At 43.4% G+C, this 20,368-nt stretch overlaps 1 long non-coding RNA gene across 1 annotated transcript in view; it reads left to right on the top strand.

Annotated features, from left to right (window-relative positions):
- Positions 1-20,368, top strand: part of LOC309663489 — a 368,186-nt gene that overhangs the window by 275,082 nt on the left and 72,736 nt on the right. The window lies entirely within an intron of this gene.

Here is a 20,368-nt window from a genome sequence, read left to right on the forward strand (position 1 = left end):
AATTGAATCAATACTTAATAATCTTCCAAAACATAAAGTACCAGGTCCAGATGGGTTCATTTGTGAACTCTACCAAACATTTAAGGAAGAAATTATACCAATTACCTGCAATCTCTTTCAGAGGATAGAAGCAGAATAAATAGTTTCTAACTCATTCTATGAGACCAGCATTACCCTAATACCAAAACCAGACAAAGACATTACAAGAAAAGAAAATTACAGACCAATTATCTCTCATCAACAAAGATGCAAAAATACCTCCCCCAAATATTAACAAATTGAATCCAATAAGGTATAAAAAGAATTATACACCACAACAACATAGGCTTTACTCCAGGTGTGCAATGTCAGTTCAACATTTGAAAATCAACTAATGTAATCCATCAAATCAGCAGACTAAAAAGCAATATCAGCCAATAGTATCAATAGATGTGAAAGAGAATTTGACAGAATCCAACACCCATTCATGATAAAACCTCTCCGTAAACTAGGAATAGAGGGGAACTTCCTCAACTTGATAAAGAATATCTACAAATACAGCTAACTTACAGCTAACTTCATACTTAATGGTAAGAAATGTGAGGGCTTCTCACTAAGACTAGGAACAAGGCAGGTATATCTCTTTTCACCACTCCTTTCCAATATTGTACTAGAAGTACTAGCTAATGAAATAAGATAAGGCAGAAACAAAACTGTCTTTGTTCACAGACAACATAATCATCTATGTAGAGAATCTGAAAGAATTGGCCAAAAAATTTCCTGCAAGTAATAAGTGACTGTAGAAAGGTTACAGGATACCAGGTTAATATACAAAAGTCAATCACTTTCCTACAAACCAGCAATGAATAAGTGATATTTGAAATTAAAAACACAGTATCTTTTTTTTTTTTTTTTAACCTGCACCCCCTTCTTTTTGTGATAACCACAGCGATGGGTTGGCAGTGACCCAATCAGATCCTTCCTCCCCCTGGTCACAGTGACTGGTGCAGGTATTGCCAGGTTATTCAAGCTGAGCCATCCTTGACCCCAAACTGGCAGACAGATTGGCTTGTGATTCAGTCCAAGCCAATGCAAATAATTCCTTGGGGTTTTTCTGACTGGAGTCCATGGGAACTATTCTTTTCCACTCTGACTGCAGAGCTGGTGAGTTGGGAGTTCAGGGTCTCCAGATGCTGCACAGAGAAAGCCCAACTGCAGTAGGAGAGAATCCGTTTCTGAGATTTGCCCACCTGCTGCAATACATTCACAGGTTTGCTAAGATTGCTTGGTTTGGAAAACAAAGTATCATTTATGTTAGCACTCCCAAAGATTAAATGCTTGAGTGTAAATCTAACAAAATATGTATAAGTTCTATATGAAGAAAACTATAAAAGTCTGATGAATAAAATCACAGAAGAACTAAATCAGTGGAGATATTCCATGTTCATGGATAGCAATGCTCAATATTGTCAAGATGTTAGTTCTTCCCAACTTGATCTATAGATTCAATGCAATTTCAGTCAAAATCCCAGCAACTTATTCCATGGATATCGATAAACTGACTCTACATATGGAGAGACAAAAGATCTAGAATAGCCAGCATAATATTGAAGGAGAAGAACAAAGTTGGAGACTTATACTACTCGACTTCAAGAATTACTATAGAACTACAGTAATCTAAAGAGTGTGGTATTGGTGAAAGAATACACAAATAGATCAATGGAACAGAATAGAGAGTCCAGAAATATACCCACATAAACATAGTCAATTGATCTTTGATAAAAGAGCAAAGGTGATGCAATGGAGCAAAGATTTTTTTTTTCAACAAATGGTGCTGTAATAACTGGGCATCCACATGTAAACAAAAAATGAATCTAGACACAGACCTTACACGCTTCACAAAAATTAACTCAACATGGGTCACAGATCTAAATGTAAAATTCAAAACTATAAAACTCCTATAAGATAATATAGGAAAAAAACCTAGATGATTTTGGGCATGGTGATGAATTTTTAGATACAACACCAAAGGCATAGTTGATGAAGAAAATAATTGAATATCTAGACTTCATTAAAATTAAAAACTTCTGCTCTATGAAAAAAAAAATGTTAAGAGAATGAGAAGACAAGCCATAGACTGGAAGAAAAAATATTTGCAAAAGACACATCTTATAAAAGAACCACTATCCAAAAATGTAAAGAACCCTTAAAACTCAACAATAAGAAAACAATCTGATTAAAAAATGGGCCAAAGACCTTAACAGATACCCCATCAAAGAAGATATGTAGATGGCAAATAAACATTTGAAAAGATGCTGCACATCACATGTTACCAGGGAAATGCAAATTAAAACAGCCAGTGAGATAAAACTCTACACCTATTAGAATGGCCAAAATCTAAAACACTGACAACACCAAATGCTGGTGAGGATGGGGAGCAACAGGACCTCTCATTCCTTGGTGGTAGGAATGAAAAATAGTACAGCCACTTTTGAAGACAGTTTGGCAGTTTCTTACAAAACTAAACATACTCTTACCATACGATCCAGCAATTGTGCTCCTTGGTATGGTATTTACACAAAGAAATTGAAAACTTATGTCCACACAAAAACTTACACGTGGAAATTTATAGCAGCTTTATTCACAAGTGCAAAACTTGAAACTAACCAAGTTGTCCTTCAGTAGGTGAGTGGATAAATAAACTCTGGCACATTCAGACAGTGGAATATTATTCAGTGCTAAAAAAAAATGAGTTATCAAGCCATGAAAAGACTAGAGGAATCTTAAATGCATATTACTAAGTGAAAGAAGCCAATCTGAAAAGGCTACACACTTCGTCCCAATTATATGACATTCTGGAAAAGGCAAAATTATGGAGACAGTAAAAAGATTAGTGGTTGCCAGGGGTTGAGGGGTTGGGAAATGGATGCATAGGCAGAGCACAGGGGACCTTAAGGGCGGTGAAAATACTCTGTATGATACTATAATGATGGATACATGTCAATACACATTTGTCCAAAGCCATAGAGTGTACAACACAAAGAGTGAACCGTAATGTAAACCATGGACTTTGGGTGATTATGAGGTGCCAGTGTAAGTTCATCAACCATAACAAGTGTACTACTCTGGCGAGGGATGATAATGAAGATGCTTGTGGGAGCAGAGGTTACATGGGAAATCTCTGTACCATCTTCTTAATTTTTCTGTAAACCTAAAACTACTATAAAAATAAGGCCTTAAAAAAACCAACCAACCAGGCAACCAACCAACCAACCAACCCGCACACCCCAGGGCTCTGCACTTGAAGAACCTCTTCGTATCTACAGCAGATATGAATTGGTTATCTTCCCAGCCTCCATTTTCCCTTTCTCTTCCCCAACGGCCTCAAATTTTATCTGGGAATTCAAGTGATTCAGGGGAAGCTACCTTTGCTCTGGGCTCGGAGGGAGCTTAGTCAAATACGGTATCCTATTCCCTGCCAATCATGATCATTTGTGGAGTGGCAAGTGGCTTAAGCTAGTCAAGTCTGAGTGAGTATCAGGCCTTCTGTTGTGAATGCTGGGACAAAGATGCTCCTGCATTCCTTACAGATGTGAAGGAGGAAGTTCATGAATTTGGGGACTGCTGGAAACCATCTTATTAGTGGGGGAATCAGTGTTAAGATGAAGTTGAAGTTAGGACAGAGAGATAGAAAGAGAATAGGTTCTAAGCAAAACTATTGAAGCTAGTATACCTTTCATCTTTTTAAATTAAATGAGCCAATAAATTCTTTTTAAGAGTTAAGCTATTTGAGTCAGATTTGCCTTACATGCAGTCAAAAGGGAGAGCAGGTAGGTGCATTACCTCCTCTGGCATGTACTGTTCTGGACATGAATGAATCACTTAGCCTCTTTGATTACTTTAATGGGTGCAGGTGGAGTAAAAAAGAATTAAAATACTTTGAAAAAGTTAATTCTTTTCTGTGTCTCATTTTCCTCTTCTAGGGAACACAAATGCCACCACCATAGTTGCCAGAACCTGTTGGTTATTATATTGGATTGCAAGGGCAAATGTTGCCAAGGAACAAAGCAGAAGGCAGGAGAGGGAGAGATTCTGTACTAGCAGCTTTCCTTTTCATGCTTATTGTCTTTAAGGAAGCAACTCTCTCTCTCTCATACTTTCTCTTGGAGATGCAGAGCCTTCTGAGGAGAGGGTTGTAGTGTGTGGGTAGGAGGAAGGACTTTAGTAAAAATACCAGAGACATATTATGAGAAGTAGAAATCTCTCAGGGATTTCTCTCTATTTTATAGAAAGATAAGCTGAGGTTTAGAGTCAGATCCTGCTCCAAAACACCCAGACAATCCAGCAGCATTACAGAGATTTGAACTCTAGTGTCTGAGCTTTCCAACCAGGCCTCTCCCTCCAGATGACCTCTTTGACTCCTCCTAAGTCCTATGAATTGCTTCCCCTGGAACCAAACCAAACGTTCTCGAGAAAGCACGATGTCAGCATTCTAGGTGGAAGGGCCGGGTCCCCTGAGATGCCACTTGCCACACTCACTGTGCTGGGCTGACTCTGAGCCCAGGTGTTTTCTAAAATCAGGTGACAGGCTTTTAGGGTCTCTTGGAGCTCCTTTCAGAGGAACATGGAAGCATATGTGACAGTGGGCTCATAAAAGTTGAAGAGGGGACTGAGGGCTGAGGCGTGGCTGTCAGCAGCAGTCAGTAAGAGTCCAAAAATGACAGCAATCAATGGTGTGTAGTGGTATTGTCCCCTCTTGCCTTCAGTTTCTGGGATTCCAGTAAGGGTCTTGGCTTCACTACAGGGACTGGGCCTCTTTGCCCCTGTAATATCTTTTCTCTTTCAGTGCAGGATTGAAAGAGCAGGAAAGACAGAGCCCTAAGGAAGAGCTGGGGGCAGTGGGGCATGACAGGAGTGTAGAGTGGTGGTGGGGCATAGGGAAAGATTTGGGAGACTGCATCAGGAATAGTGATAGACTTATAAGTTTGGAGAGGTGGAAAGGATTTATAGAGATCTTCTCTCTCACACTCCTCATTTCATGGGTGAGGAGGCTAATTGTTTCCCAGAGAGGGTAAAGTATTTGCCTAAGAGTTCACTGTAAGCTACTGGTAGAGCTGAGAATAGGCCCTGGACCTATTTATTTCCAGACTGAATGTATTAGTTATTTATTGTTGTGTAAGAAATTACCCCCAAATTTAGTGGCTTAAAGCCATGAATACATATTATTTCATAGTTTCTATGGGTCAGGAAAATGGATGTGTCTTAACTGAGTCCTCTGGTTCAGAGTGTCTCCTGATGCTTCAGTCAATGTATTAGTGCATACTCATCTCAGGGCTCAGTTGGGAGGATCTGTTTCCAAGCCCACTGAACAAGTTCACTTGTTGTTAGGATGCTGTTCCTCATAAGCTGTTGGACTAAGAATTTCAGTTCTCATTAACTATTGGCCTAAGTTCCTTGTCATATACTATTCTCCAGACAGCAGCTCACAACAAAGCTACTGCTGTCTTACATCAGTGTGATTAAGTAAGAGAGCAAGAGAGGGTGAACAACACATCAGCCAAAGTCTTTTTCTAACCTAATCTTGGAAGTGTCAGATCATCACTTTTGCTGTAACCAGCATTGAAGTGAGTTACTATATACGGCTCACACTCCTGAATATCAAAGGGCAGGAATCCTTAGGAACCATCTTAGAAACTACCTATACCATATTGAATACTTTTCACTATTATTTGCTGCTTCCTTCAGCAATCTGGCAGAAATGTCTGGGAAGGCAGAAACTTAGGAGATGGGTGTTCTGTTAAATAGCTATTCTACTCTGCTTTTGAGTTGGAGAAAATACCCTTCTCCTCAAGGGAAGGGAAAGAGTTAGAGGCAGAAAGAACACTTTAAACCCCATAAAGAAGGACTCATAGTAATAGTTACTAAGTTCTCACTTATTTTCCCCTAATACAAAATTTTCTTTCTTCATTGTTGATCAATTGTTTGGTGGATATGATAGAAAAAACAAGGGATTTAATTTAAATCTTAAAACCTGAGTCTGATTATGACTTATAACCCCAGACAAGTTACATACCCTCATGGAGCCTCAATATGCTCATCTAATCAACAGGATAACAGTACCAACTTTATAGGATTATTTGAATATAAATGTAATGCCCTTCAAAGTCAACAAGATGCTTTTTTTAATAGGGCAACTTAATGAATAAAAATGGGCTTGTTAGAAAGTGGAATGTGGATCTCTTCTCCTGAAGCACCCTAAACTTTGAAAGAATGTGTATAGGTAGCCAATGTGATAAGGTAGGAAACAGAAATAAGTGTAGATCTAAGGAGGAAGAGCAGCCAAATTCTTATTATTTTCTGACTGTACGAAGGTATATTAGTTTGCTACGGCTGACGTAACAAAATGCCATAGACTGTGTAGCCTGAACAATAAAAATTTATTTTCTCACAGTTCTAGAGGCTAGAAATTCAAGATAGAGGTGTCAGCCAGTTTGGTTTCTTTTGAGGCTTCTCTGTTTGGTTTGCAGATGGTCACCCTCTTGCTGCTACTTCACATGCTTGTCCCTCTGTTCATGAACAGCTTATGTGTCCAAATTCCCTTTTCTTATAAGGACACAAATCAGTCTGGACTGATGCCCACCCTAAAGGCCTCAGTTTAACTTAATTATGTTTTTAAAGGCCCTATCTCCAAATACAGTCAAATTTTAAAGTACTGGGGGTTAGGGCTTCAACATATGAATTTGGAGTTGGGGGCACAATTAAACCCATAATAGATGGAATACCTAAAAATATTGAGAGAATGAATCTATGAGAACTAATAAGAGATCAGAAAGGTAGCCAGATACAAAATAAATATACGAAAACCTAGAGCTTTATTGCGTATCAGTAATGACTTATTGAAAAGATACAATGGTAAAAGACCCCATTCACAATAGTCACCCATCTTCAGTCCAAGAGTGCTTCCATGCAGAGCAGAGAGGAAGGGTGTCTCATGACTCAGGGCTTCATTTGGTCACCTGGGCATGGAAAGAGCACAGCTTGCAGCCAGAGTCTCATGAAAGATCTTATAAAAATATTCCAAGCCTCTTGTCCTCAGACTTCTAGCCATAGGAGCTCAAACCCAGAGCATGCTGCTGCTGGGTGAGACATAAAAGCCTCACCATTCCTCTGGGTCCTCATTCCTTTGTCAGCTAAGCCACATGTTCTCAAAAATCTCCTAGTCCAATCATCTCTGATCCAACACGGGGACATGTTAACACAGGAAATATTACCACCCCTCCACCCCCCACAAAAAATAAACCTTTTCCTCCTGGCAACCACATCTCAAGATCAGAAACCAGTCTTTACTTTCCATTTATATCATTAAAACCCTTATTCTGGTGATTTCCTTAGAACAAAGAGACTCTCTATACTAAAGGACTGTTGATGTTTCCATTTCATGCCAGATAGAAATTGCTTGCAGCTTGAAGAAATTTTTTTTTAAAAAGTTAATTACAGAAGTATAACATGTAATAAAATTCAAACAATACAGATAAATCAAAAGTCTTCTTTGTTCACCACTTAATTTCATTCTTCTCCCCAGAGAGGATCACTGTCAACAGCTTGGTGCAAATATTTTTAAAATGTACAAAATTGTGTGTGTATGTGTGCATACACATGTGTATTTGTATACATGCACATGTAAACGTTAATATACACACAGCCCTTAATTTTTACATATAAAAGTTTCTATCCTTTTACATTCGAAGGGTATCATATTGTATGTATTCTCTTGCTACTTTCCTTTTTTCTCTCACCTAATAATATGTCTGGGAGATCTCTCCATATTAGTACATATATGTATGTGTGGATCTATGCACGTACACATATGTATCTACTTATTTATTTATTTATTTATTTATTTATTTATTTATTTATTTATGGCTGTGTTGGGTCTTCGTTTCTGTGTGAAGGCTTTCTCTAGTTGCGGCAAGCGGGGGCCACTCTTCATCTCGGTGCGCGGGCCTCTCACTATCGCGGCCTCCCTCGTTGCGGAGCACAGGCTCCAGACGCGCAGGCTCAGTAATTGTGGCTCACGGGCCCAGCCGCTCTGCGGCATGTGAGATCCTCTCAGACCAGGGCTCGAACCCGCGTCCCCTGCATTGGCAGGCAGACTCTCAACCACTGTGCCACCAGGGAAACCCTGTATCTACTTTTTAACTGCTATAGAATATACCATGGCATAGATATAATTTACTTTATTTGACTAGTCCCCTAGTGTGTACTATAAGAGGAGAGACCCATATTAGACTTAGACTATACAGCAAGCCCACTTTTATGAGTTAAGCCAGTGTATTTGAGTCTTGTTAACTTTATATGCTGTTCTGACTGTTATGAAACACTCTTGTGTAGAGATGTAAAGATTTCTCTAGAATAAACACCTAATGTTAAAATTTCTGGGTCCAAAAATTTGGCCATTTGCATTTTTATTAGATCAGCTTTTAAACTTTGTTTTGTTTTGCTTTTTTTGGTTTCAACTTCTACCCTTCAAGGGTTCAAAAATCTTAGGGCCTGAGTTTCTGCATAGACAACTCAGACACAGCCCTTTGGTTCCTCTCACAGTGTATGGGTGCCCACACAACTTCTTGGTTGCATTGTTTAGTTTGTCACAATTTTCTTCTTCAGACTAGTCCTTAGAACCAGGACCTGGGTCCTCACTCATTTTCTCAATCTAAGGTCTTCCGTAACTATGCATTGACCTCATGATACTGCTCTCCGTTTTCTGATTAGAGCTCAAATCTCTGTACAGAGTCTATATATTGGAGATGATTTATAGGCACATAGCTTGGTACAACTTAACACAGACCAGAATGAAATGTCAGCTTTGTATTTTACTCTTTTCCTAGCTCTGCCACCTCTGTTAGTCCTGAGCCTGGAGGATGCCAAGTTCTTTCCTGTGGTGATCTAGGTATGAACCTCCCCAAATGTAGGTCCAAGCTTTCCTTGCTGCTGTGATTTGGCCACTAAAGGCTGGTTGCTCACTCTCTCAGTTCCACTAGCAGAATCTTCTACATTCCTCTCTTTCCCAGACCCACACTCTGAAGCAAGTCCCTTAAGTTTGCTCCCTGCTCAGATTAGTGTAAGTCTGAGGTTTGAAAGATGTCACTCCTCACACTCCATTCCTTTCTAAGACAGAGTCTCCTTATTTTGCTCTAACAGCCATACATTTTTCTGGGTCCCACCAGCAATCCAGAATTCAACCCTCTTCTGGTATGATCAGTTTCTCAAATACAAATTTACAGTTACAAGGTAGCTGCATTTGCAATAAGAGCCACTCTAGCCTCCATGAAAAATTTAGCATGTAACTGAGAAAGAATGTATTATTAATAAATATATGTATTTAACAAATATTTATTATGTAATTCAGGTGGATGTTGGGGATACTATGGTTGGTGAGAAAGAAATAAGCAAACCAAAACCGTGACCTCCAACTTGCAATCAGAGAACTATACAATGGAAACACAAGGGAATTCCCTGGCAGCCTAGTGGTTAGGACTCCATGCTTCCACTGCTGTGGGCCTGGGTTCAATCCCTGGTTGGGGAACTAAGATCCCACAAGCTGCACAGTGCAGCAAAAAAAAAAAAAAAAAAAAAAAAGAATCACGAATGTGAAGGACAGTGATGTTAAAGAGCACACGTGTGTGTTGTGTGGAGAGTATAAAAGTGGATCTGACCAAACCAGTGGTGGGGAAGTAGTTGTAAGGATGGCTGCCCTAACAGTATCCCTAACTAACAGTTCTTTTTCTGAGTTTGGTCAGAACCAGGGAGTCTGGGTCTTTCCAACTCCAGTTCAGTGCCCTTTTCCAATCCACCATGTGAACTTGGCCCTCATTTTCTTATCTAAACGTAAGAGGCTGGTGTAGAAGAACTCTGAAGTCCCTTCTAACTGCAATGTTCTTTATCGTCCTCTTCCTTATGGAGACATATGTGGTCACCTGTCAGCAGCATCACCTCCATCCAACTGCCATCCATTCAATACATGCTTGTTGAGCAACTAATATGTGCCAGGCACTGTACTAAGGCTGGAAACACAATAGACTATGAACATCATTTTGTCTGCCCTCATGGGGGTGTCCAGACCTGGAGTACCAGTTTGGGGTAATGGAGTCCTCCTCTTGCTTCTTTGGCCAAATCAATATATTTAGAATCCAGGTGTTGTGAACTGAGCAAAATTGGGAACTGCTGGTGTATATTCTGAAGGGCCCAGGACATCTTTCTGGTACTTACCTCGCCCTTGGTGAATCCCTGCCTCTTTAGTGTTGATGCCTTGTGTACTTAGAGGCATATATCCTGAAGGGCACAAATGGTACTAGGACCACTCTTTCAATATAAGGACTGGCATAGCATAGTGGCCTTTCACTCCATAGACGTTTGTTGAACACTGGCTGCTATCCTGGATGGAGGTAGAAAAGCATTTAGTTCTGGGTACAGAGTAGACATTCAATAAGCCCCCGCTGATTTAGCGAGGAGGATATTGTCCCAACCTGAGAGACCCTGTAGTAAGCAACATGGGTGAGACAGAGCTGATGATTTTTCTGAATTTAGGGAAATTATGTTCTGTTAGGGCCATGAGACCATACCCCAGTAGCTATAATATTATTGTATCCAGGGAAGACTTCTAGACGGGCAAACACACTGAGCTGGAAACTCAGAGATGATATAGCCCATTCATTTCTGGCTGGTTGATTAGGAAAAGATTCCTGGAAACATGTATAAAAATATGGGAGCAATGTTAGAGAGGTGATAGAAACAAAAGAGGTCTCTTTCCAGAGGGGAGCTTCCTCTTGTCTCTGGCCTAATTACCTTGCCGTTGAAACCACGGAAAATCAAGTCCACCCAGAAGGAGAAGGCACTCCCTCGTCTCTGGGAGTCTTGAGGTCTCTCCCATTTGCTTTCCATCTGTTCAGCAGGGGTGAGGGCAGTCTGTGCCGTGGGTGGAGGCGTGGAAAAGGTGGCCCTGGGAAGGTCCTCTGAGGGCCCTTTGACATTTTGAGAGTCTTTTAGTTGGGGAAACTGAGGCATGGAAAGTGGAACCTCATTAAGCCCAAATAGCTTTAAAAATGAATTTTAATTAGTTAAACTCTAAGCTAACAGAAATAAGAAAGAGACATCTCTCTTTTTCAAAGTCTCTGCTCTTTGTCCACACCTGTCCCCCCTCCCAGGGCTCCTCTACCGGCCCTTACAACACATGAGGCGGGCATCAGGCCAGCCTTTCTTAGATGAAATCCAGGCTGCCGGGTCACCCCCCCCACCACTGTCTCCCCAGCCCGAGGCCCCAACCTGCCCTCTCCTGGGAGACACAAAGGGCTTCTGTGACTCAGGCTGGAGCTCACAATCCTCCCCTTTCTTTCTAGCAACACAGACTGAGGCCGTGGAGCGCATCTCATGGTGGTAACCCTACCTCGCCCACTATGTCCCAAACAGCACGGAGCTTTCCTCTCCTCAGTCCCTGGGGCCACCCCTCTAGCCCTACATGCTTATTTCACTCCTGTATAGACCCTTTTGCAGGAATTCCAGGGGTCCCTGTTTGGTTCCAGCTGAAGTTGAGGAGGGTGAGGGCTGGTCTGGAGAGGAGCTAATATTTATAAAGTAGTTACGAGGCATGTGCACCAGGTATGGCGTGAGCTGTTTTGCATATGGATCTCATGCAGATGCTCACGGCGGTGGTCTTTGAAGGAGGTGTTCTTAACCCAGTTTTACACAGCAAATGACAGAGGCTCAGAGAAGTTAGGAAACTTGTCCATGATCATGTTATTGTTCTGTGCTTGTGGCAAGATTTGAGTCTAGGACTGGCTGGTGTCAAAGCCTTTGGTTTTTCTGTTATAATTAATCCGTTGCTTAGGGTTTGAATCAACTGGCTCTGCCTTTACCCGGTCAAGAGACATGAGAAGTGCTGTCGGTTCCTTCTCCTTGCTGTCTCCCATCCCCAAGCATCCTAGTGTGCACCTATCAAAGTCCCCCTTCGCTTTGGACACTGGCGTGGTCTGGTTTTGGGGAGACTGGGGCATTGTGGGGGGCATCAGAGGACAGACTTCTAGTCCAGCCTCTGTCATGAGCTGGGCCACCTTAAGTGTGTGTTAGTCTCTAAGCCTCAATTCTTCCAACTGTAAAATGCCACAGCTTAGTAGTTAAGCACACAGACACAGAACCGACAGCCTGGTTCGAATTCTGGCTCTGCTGCTCACCAGCCATGTGACCTTGGACAGATTGCTTGATTTGTCTGTGTCTCACTTTCTCACATCTAAAACAGAGGTCATAATAGTATCTACTGTATGGGATTGTGCTGAGGGTGAAAGAAGCTCTTAGGAGAGTCTCCAGCATAAGTATTTTTTTTTTAACATCTTTATTGGAGTATAACTGGTTTACAATGGTGTGTTAGTTTCTGCTTTATAACAAAGTGAATCAGCTATACATATACATATATCCCCATATCTCCTCCCTCTTGCGTTTCCCTCCCACCCTCCCTATCCCACCACTCTAGGTGGTCACAAAGCACCGAGCTGATCTCCCTGTGCTATGCAGCTGCTTCCCACTAGCTATCTATTTTACATTTGGTAGTGTGTATATGTCAGTGCCACTCTCTCACTTCGTCCCAGCTTCCCCTTCCCCCTCCCAGGGTCCTCAAGTCCATTCTCTACGTCTGCGTCTTTATTCCTGTCCTGCCCCTAGGTTCTTCAGAACCTTTTTTTTTTTTTTTTAGATTCCATATATATGTGTTAGCATACAGTATTTGCTTTTCTCTTTCTGACTTACTTCACTCTGTATGACAGACTCTAGGTCCATCCACCTCACTACAAGTAACTCAGTTTCGTTTCTTTTTATGGCTGAGTAATATTCCATTGTATATATGTGCCACATCTTCTTTATCCATTCATCTGTCAATGGACACTTAGGTTAGCATAAGCATTTTACAAGTATTGCTCTTACTATTATTATTCCTAGATGTATTCATTTCTAAAACAACATAGAATTTAAAGCTGAGTGCCACCACCTTGACTTTTTCTTCTCTCCTTTTTGACTGTGTGTATGTGTGCGTGTGTGTGTGTGTGTGTGTGTGTGTGTGTTAGCAGGTAGAGAGATGTGAGTAGCTCACTGTGGTAATTAGATGTCAAGTTATCCCTCCTCTCATGTGTGACATATCTTCTTGATATGCCAAAAAGAGCAAGTATTTTTTTACTTTTGTATATTATATGTTTTCAAGCCAAACAGTTTTGAGCCAAAAGTTGTCTGAGTTGAAAATATACAGCTCTACAGTGTTTGGCAATTTTGGCCCCAGACTTCCAGGGAAGCAATTATTTAGGCACATCAGGGACAGCAAGGATGACCATGAGAATAACAAGGATAATACAGACCAACACGGAAATCACCTCCCAAACCTCCGGACCTAAAGGATTAAATTAAGATAGTAGGCAGGGACTTACCTGATGGTACAGTGGTTAAGAATCCACCTACCAATGCAGGGGACACGGGTTCAAGCCCTGGTCTGGGAAGATCCCACATGTCACAGAGCAACTAAGGCTGTGCGCCACAACTACTGAGCCTGCGCTCTAGAGCCCGCAAGCCACAACTACTGAGACCACGTGCCACAACTACTGAAGCCGGTGCACCTAGAGCCTGTGCTCTGAAACAAAAGAAGCCACTGCAGTGAGAAGCCCGTGCACCGCAACGAAGAGTAGCCCCCGCTCGCTGCAACTAGAGAAAGCCCGCGTGCAGCAACAAAGACCCAATGCAGCCAAAAATAAATAAATAAATAATTAAAAAAAGAAAAAGATAGTAGGCGTGTGTGTGCGTGTGATAGAGGGTTGGGAAAACTGAAGGTAAATGGTGGGCTTTATTCATCTCTTTGCAGTGCTGGCTTAGCACAGGGCCTGGCTTGGTAGATACGGCTCTAAAGGAAAAGAGCAGGAAGTATAGGGAATGAGGCGTTACTGAGCTGTGAAAATCCAGGGCAGCTTTGGCCAGCTCTGTCCAATAGAAATATAACACGAGTCACATTGTGGTTTTCAATTTTCCAGTAACCACACTTAAAAAAACAATAAAGAAATGTGCAAAATCAATGTTAGTTGTTTTTTTAAATCTAGTATGTCTAAGATAGTATTTCAACATACAATCAATGTGAAAAAATATTAATGAGATATCTTACATTCTTTTTTTCATACTAAGTCTTTGAAACCAAGTATATATGTTACAATGAGAACACATCTCAATTCCAATTAGTCACATCTCAAGTGCTCAGTAGTTACATGTGGCCAGTGGCGCCCATACTGGACGTCCTAGACCCAAACCCTGGGGAGCTTCTATCTGCTAAACCAGCCAGAACATGTCTTGTTTCTTGGATGTCTGGAGTGGAAGGAGGGAAGGAGGAAAATCATTCTTCTTAGGAACCAGGCAGGGGAAGATGGAGGCCCCCTGAGGCCAGGGCCACCTGCTCATGCCCCAAATTTGCATTATTGTACTCTTGACTTTTATGGAGATCACAGTCTCCCTCTCCACCTTCCCCGAGAATCTGTGACTCCCAGGTATGTTTACTTCCTGAGCCATGAATACAAAATGTGCACACCAGGAATGGGCCTGTCCATCCCTCCAGCAGCAGCCCTGCATGTGGTTCTGTGACTCTCTTCTTGCTATCCCATTTGCTGTTAATTTTTTCAACGTGGTGAAAACGTTCTTTGTGGGGGAAAAAACTGGAGTGGAGAATGAAGCCAATTGATGGTTCTGGCAGTGAAAGCAAAATGTATTTGATAGGTTCTAAGCAAATTCTTTATGCTAAGATGGCAGTTTTACAGGAAAACTGCATGACATAACGGTGTTCACACCTTTAGGGATTCAAGAGAGTGGCTGCCGTGTGCGCAGGATGCTGAGTTTTTACCCTGTGGGAGAGTCTGCTGGCATTGCTTGCACTGCAGGGAAGTTGTTTCTTGCCTTATGCGGTGGACATTGCTGTGCCTGGTTGCTTGGCATACATTTTCCTTTCTTTGGTAACAGTCCCTCAATTTTCCTTCTAGGATCAAGCCTGCCCCACTGTAACACAAGCTTGACCATCACTTTCTCTCTCCTGGGACCCTGGCTTTTTAGGGTAGTGATGTAAGAATGGAAAACAATTGGAGCCATTTCAATGCAAAGAGGGCGCTCTTGAATTGCGGCCTGCTTCCTGCCTGGCTTCCATCCTGGGACCTACTTGTCCAGCTTTTCCTTCTATTCTTGAGCAATTTCACAGCCTTCCAATAGATTCCACTTCCCCCTCTTTTAAGTTAGCTGGAATCTGTTTCTGCTGTTTGTCGCCAAATGCACACCTTGAGCCGCAAGTGGGCTGTGATCTGGCCCAGGATCTGCAGCCAAGGGGAGCAAACAGAAAAGACTGAGTAGTCAGACCAGAGATTCCGTTTCTAGCCTCCAGTGGTGGCAGTGGTGGGAAAGGCATCATTGTTCAGAGCATTTTCTCACCTCTTCTCTAGCTTCTTTCTTTTCATATCCCAGGGAAGTACAATTCCCATGTTCTGAAGTGGTGTAGACTAACCACGGTTCAGAGGGGCAGAGAAAGCCCTCTGTCCACATTCTGTGATGCTGCTGCCTTCTGTTCCTAAAAGAGAAGTCAGAGAGATGGGCGCTGCTGGGCTACATTTCTTTGATCTAATCCTTTAGAATCTTAGGACATTTTTTTTTTTAAGAATTGCAAGGCATCTTGGAACCCCAAAGCGGGGCAATGAATTGCCATGCAAGTTTGGGCAGAGCTGACCTGGACCTGCTCTGTGAGCCTTTTACCAGAGGGTTCTTGTTTTTTGTTTTTTTAATTTTTCTCTCATTTTATTACAAAGAACTTTAACAGTACAGAAAAGTCACCCGACCTTAGTGGGTCTAGCGGAGTGTTTTATACCTCTTCACTCACTACTCACAGTGTGGTCCCCGGACCATCAGTGTCAGAGCCACCTGGGAGTTTCTTAGAAATGCAGAATCTTGGGCCCATCCTGGATCTACAGAATTAGAATCTGCATTCCATCAGATTGATTCCAGGTGATTCTGTGCACGTGAAAGTTTCAGAGGCATTTTGTATACCTCACGTGATATTGTTCTTCGGTGTTCCTGATGGAAACAGTAAGTCAATAAATCAAGGCCCAGTTTCTAGTCCTGTTGAGAAGCTCTCCCACTTCAGAGCTTCCATTTTGAGGCACTTTTGAGAATGGTCCCTGCAAATTGTGAAATTCAAGCTCTTTATGTCTTTTCAATAAAAACCACTTGCATGTTAGACTTAGGACTTTATAGCTAATTAATTACAGAGATATTTGCCTGCTACTAATGGAAAAAATAGACGTGATCCTAATCGGTGAGTTTATCAATCCACCCTCAGTCCTTTTCATTGACATCCATGCTCAGATTTTATTTTTCACAATGTATTGGGTTAGGAGGTGGATCCATTGATTTGTTTCCCAAGAAACAAGGGCTGTTTGTCTGTCCTGATGTGATCCTTCTGCCCCTCTCTTGGGGGTGGCTTGGCTGCTGCTCCTAGGAGTTTACAGTCTCATTGGAGAGATAAGATCGTCCTCAATGCCTTAATTTTATGGGAGAGCAAAATAAGTCACAGGGAGATATAGATGCTTCCTGATCTCAGTATCTGACCCGGGCAAAGGGATGGAAGAGATTGAGAGGCTCTAGGTCACATGGGAATCCAGAGCTCTCTGCAGAGCAAGGGGTGCCTGGGAATCTGTCCACAGGAGTGTCATCCAGAGACTGAGGCAGGAAGCAGGGTCATGGGTCAGGGCCAGACAGACACAATGGTACTTAAAAGGCCAGTCCAAAGGGAGAGAGGTGAGGGCAGCCAACTCAACTCAAGTCCTATAATTTACAGTATTTTATATTCTTACAAGTCCCCTGTGTGGTAGATGTCATGACTGACATCTTATAGATAAGGACGATGAGGCTAAGGGAGGTTGGAAAATCAACCTAAGATCACATGGCTGGTAGAACCATTGCCCATCTGCTTTAGCCTACCCTGCTGGCTGCTGAGAGATGCCTCTCCCTGCAGTCAGGCTTGGTAACAGCAATGGTAAATCTGAGCCTTAAGAAGAGATGAAGTGGCCCCAGCTGCAGGAGGGGAGGTGTGCAAAGGCTTGAAATAAAGCAGGACTGAGAGATGGATCAAGGTCACCATGCAGGAGGAGTGGGTTCTGATGGAATCCAGACCCTCGGGATTCAGTCCTGGACACTTTCCCTGGCACTGTGCTTCGTGGAGAGAACTGTCATCTGTATCACTTCTGGGACACTGAGCTAAAGGGCAGGCATGGCTGCAGGTCTCAGATCAGGGCGAGGTCTCCCGTTTGGACCCGTGAAAGGCTGGAGAGGGAGGGCGGCTTGGGGGCCCAGAAGTGAGGAGAGGCTCTCTTCAAGCTGGGCAACCGGCTTCCTCACTCTTCAACCCGGTGAGGTGGACCAGCGACCTGGTGACCAGGACCTGGTACTCCTAGAGGTTTGGGTATTTCCCTGGGGGGGCCTGGTGCGTGAAGGCTCGGATTGCAGAGCCAGGCTGTGCTGTCCTCTGGTTTCAAAGGACAGACCTCTAGGTGACCCCGACAGCTGAGCCTCAGGCCATGTCTGACTTGTGCCGACTACCCCTGGGGCACCTCAGTCCCCTCCCAGCTGTAGCTTCTGGGCCTTCACTCCCTCACACAGCCCTGAGCACTTCTCTAGAACTTCCTGTTTTCCTGCAGCTGCACAGATCCAGCTGGGCCCACCTGGGCTGATCTGGACAGGCCCAGGGCAAGAGGTGGGAGTCAGCTGTGTTCTCCCCTAGCTCCTCTGGGCTCTCTCCACCCACAGGATCCTCAGGGACCACCCCCATCAGACCCCGATGTCAGTGGAGCAGAGGCCCTGTATCCAAGTCAGCTCACCAGAAGGTCAAGGTGACCCAGAAGGGCTTGTGGTCAAATTCCTTAATTTTTTTTTTTTCTGACTTTCTAAAAAGGCCGAGTAAGTGATGACTTAAAGACATGGCGTTCCAGAGAAAACTGGAGAGAGGAACAGAGACCCCTTGGTGAGGGAGGTGGAGAAAAAGCACACAGAGGGTGAGGCCTTCCAGTGTCACAAGCCCCCTGTGCTCTTTCCCTCTGGGTGCCTGCCTGGTCGGGGCTGAGCCTGCAGGAGCTGTCAACAGGGAGCCAGAATGAATGTTCCTGGAGGGCAGTGACTAAGTCAACACCGGAGCTGGAAGATGTCCAGCCTGTGAGCCTGGAAAATGTTCTTACTGCAAAACAGAGTTTTCCAGGTGGATGCCAATCCTTCCACACCTGTCTAAGGGGGCAAACACGAGTCACCAGGCAAGGGTCTGGCTGCCCTGACCAGCCTTGAGCTGTTCTCCACATGCCCATCCTGATCATTAATTAACATTGTCTTAGAACATTTTGTCTGGGAATAATACTCTCTTGCCAATGACATGAACGCGTGCTTTTGAGCTGAGGGTTCAGGAGCCCTGAGTAACTTGGTCTGGGGTCTCTTCACTGGTTACTTCTGAAGGGACTTTGGTCTGTGACAAGAAATGAGAGAAGACAAATAGTATGCTAAAGTGGCCAGCTTCTAGAAGTCCAACGAAAGAAGACATTTTGCCTACCAGGCTGTGCCAGCTATCACCATTAGTTTTTCAGAGCTATTCTTCAACATCCTCTGCTCTTTGATGCCCTGCATCACCTGGGGTCCTTAACTTTTTGCCTTTTGGTTGAGTTTGGCCACTGGAAGCATCAGGAGGAGATTGGAGGACTGGAGGAGAGAAACATCAGGGTGCTTCTGAGACCAGCAGTGTCTGTGTCCCTCTCCAGTACAGTCTTTACCCAGAGGTCCATCTGCCACCCCCTTCACCAAACACACAGCTTTGGCTCTCATGGGGCTCCTATAACACTGTTCCATCCTTTCGCCTCTGCAGAGCCATTATTTCTTTATTTATTTTTAATTAATTAATTTATTTTTGGCTGTATTGGGTCTTCATTGCTACGCACGGGCTTTCTTTAGTTGCGGCGTGTGGGGACTACTCTTCGTTGTGGTGCATGGGCTTCTCATTGCGGTGGCTTCTCTTGTTGCAGAGCACTGGGCTCTAGGCACGTGGGCTTCAGTAGTTGTGGCTTGTGGGCTCTAGAGCTCAGGCTCAGTAGTTGTGGCTCACGGGCTTAGTTGCTCCGCGGCATGTGGGATCTTCCTGGACCAGGGCTCGAACCTGTGTCCCCTGCGTTGGCAGGTGGATTCTTAACCACTGCACCACCAGGGAAGCCCTGCAGAGCCATTATTGCCAGGCTCTGGAGGTCTTGCCTCTGTGAATCGTCCCTTCAGTAATGTGTCTTCATTTGAGTCCCCTCCAGGATCTGCTTTCCTGAGGGATCCTGATGGATACAGGAATAATATTTCTATTTATTGATACATGTGGAATAATATTCTTATATAAAGAATAATAAGTTTCTTGAGGGAAGTACCTTTCACACTGTTTTGCTGTTCTGTTGACTCTTCCCTATGGGAAAGGTTGTCTTTGCACATCTTGGCAATCTGAAAGATGGCAGAGGAAAGGTGAAGTGGAGAGCACGGAGCAAGGGGTGAGCTGTGAATGAAAGCATTTGAAGGCTCCTGGCACACAGTTGCAGCAGGGAGTGGCAGGGGCAAAAGGTGGGAAAAAGCAAGTGGGAAGAGATGTAGGTTATCAGAAAGCCAGTGGAAGAGACAGAGGTGTGTGGCCCAGACTGTGGGGCATGAGGTCCAGCAAACAGCTTCCTAACTTCAGCCTAACTGCAGGGTCTGCCTCAGCACAGAGAAATGCCTGGCCTGAGGTCACCCTTTCCCTGAGCAGCCTGCTGGGCAGGAGGGGATATAAAGGCTTCGCTATTTTGGACCCATGTAGGAATTCTAACTGGCTGTACTCCCTGCTGGCTGATGAATGAGAATTTATGGCTAGAGCACCAAAAGCCTGACAGTAAAATAACTGGATTTTGTGTGCTGCAAGGAGCTTTCAGGCTTTCTTTACATGGAGGCAGAGGAATTCCCAAAGGGCACAAGAGTATGTGAGAACTGGTCATTTCTGATTGGGGATTCCAGTTGAATCTGTAAAGAGTTTTGTGTGGTTGTGGATAATCATCTACTTGAGAAGCATATGAGTTTGAGTTTGGTTCGAAAAACAGGGACAACAGGAATGTTTAAGAGGTAAAACTGTGGAAGATGAAGGTTATGAAGGGAGTATTTTCTCTATTCCCTCTTTACAAAAATGGAAACTGAAAAAATAAGGAGGGAAATACAAGTTTGATGAGTTTTGAAGAGTCTGGGTGCCTGATGCTGACTTAGCTCAGGAGCAGTGTGTGCATTCTCTAAGGCTAAGAGAACGAAGCAA

The sequence above is a fragment of the Balaenoptera physalus genome, assembly GCF_965194825.1.
Source record: "Balaenoptera physalus genome assembly, chromosome: 6".
Classification (NCBI taxonomy): domain Eukaryota; kingdom Metazoa; phylum Chordata; class Mammalia; order Artiodactyla; family Balaenopteridae; genus Balaenoptera; species Balaenoptera physalus.